This window comes from Myotis brandtii, unplaced genomic scaffold (genome assembly GCF_000412655.1).
Source record: "Myotis brandtii unplaced genomic scaffold, ASM41265v1 scaffold350, whole genome shotgun sequence".
NCBI lineage: Eukaryota > Metazoa > Chordata > Mammalia > Chiroptera > Vespertilionidae > Myotis > Myotis brandtii.
In genome coordinates this window covers 1022028-1023678 of record NW_005363468.1, presented here as the reverse complement: position 1 = coordinate 1023678, position 1651 = coordinate 1022028, and the positions used below count along the sequence as shown (strand labels likewise).

General features: G+C 37.8%; 1 protein-coding gene across 1 annotated transcript in view; it reads right to left on the bottom strand.

The window, feature by feature from the left end:
- The window catches only part of MYCBP2 (MYC binding protein 2, E3 ubiquitin protein ligase), a 300054-nt gene that overhangs the window by 1813 nt on the left and 296590 nt on the right, over positions 1-1651 (bottom strand). The window lies entirely within an intron of this gene.

Below are 1651 nucleotides of genomic sequence, written 5' to 3'. Positions count from 1 at the left end.
CCACTGGTCGCCTCCCTGTTGGGGGGCAGACACTCAACACTCAATTGAGTGTCTGCCCCCTGGTGGTCAGTATGCATCATAGTGACTGGTTGTTTCGCTGGTCATTCTGCCATTTGGTCGATTTGCATATTAGGGTTTTATTAGATAGGATATTAGGGTTTATTATATAGGATATTTTTCAGGTAAAAACAAATTTTGGTGTAAATAAGCCATGCTACCCTTCCATTTCTCTGAAAAAAAGGCATACATTGGTAAAATGGGAGGACATTATCAGTGTTCTTTTGAAAAGTATATGGGAGGGAGATTATAGGCAAATAAAAATTAATCAGCCTAAAATATGAATGATAATATGGAAGCAACACTTTGGGAAAGACACATTTGTAGATAATCAAATAAAGTAGGCTTAAAAATGGACACCCCCCCCCCCCCCTATTTTTCTATTATTTAAAAGACTTGTTTTGCTCATGTGCACAAGTATCCTGGAACCAAAGAAGGTTATCAGTAAATAGTTTAGAAAGGAATGGACAGAGGGGTTATTTAACTTCTTAAACAGACTCTTGTTTTCATCTACATATTAATCAAAATTAATGGTTGACAGTGGTTAGAGAATTGATCCTTCTGTCTTTCTAAGTAAACTGCACAACCATTTCCCTAATTTCACTGTCAGTTCTCCTTTAATTATCTACAGTTCTCTAAATGAATGGGTGAGTGAACGGAATATGAGAGACAGGAAAAGCATACCTTAGTCTAAGTGTATGATCTTAGGCCAGGTATTTAACCTCTCCAGGCCTTGATTTTCCATTTGTGAATGTGGGGGATAATACTATCTACCTGGTAGGCTATAAAAATTAGGTGAGAAAATACGTGTGAAAATGCCCAGGATCAATGTCAGTTTCTTCCTTCTACCACCTCTCCTGCCTCATTCCTGTGATTTACAATTGTTTATAGGGCAAAGTCCTTTTTCTTGGCTGACCTGGATGATCACGTGCATGTATGACTGGAGGCCTTGCCTTTGCCTGGCCCATCCTCCTTCTCTCAGTGACTACCTGCCACTGTGTTCTCTGCAACACCTGTTTCAAGACTAACAAACTTCCTTTTTGTTTTTAGTATTTTAAAAATTCTTTATCTCCCCAGTTCTAGCATGTCATAAGGGCAAGAAGCAAGATTGACTTTTCTGGTTCCTTTATTTCCAGACCACTAATGTACAACTTTCATTCAATAATCCCTCTTCCTTTCAAGCTCAAATGAGAGAGAATACTGCCTGCCCCCTTTCACTCCCTTCACTTCCAGACCTTCCTCCTACTAATGATGGCTCATGTCTCTATTCTGGCTATTATCCTAAACACTCTAGCCTCACATTATTCTGATCTTGCTTCTTTTAAAGTCCACCACTTCTATTTTTTCAAAAGGTTTTTAGAGGTGGAACAGTGTAACAATTTTTATTAGACATGAGCAAGTAGCAAAAAGTAGCCTTACTTTAAAAACCCTCTTTACCTTATCATCTTTGTTTATCTCTCATGGTTTAAAAATCAGTAAGAAGTCACCTCTTCCCCTATTTCTCTCCCATCTTCCCTGTTTTCCCCAGTATTAACCAATCTTATTAATTTTTTGTATAGCTTTCCAGTGTTTTTATGCAAATATAACATATATA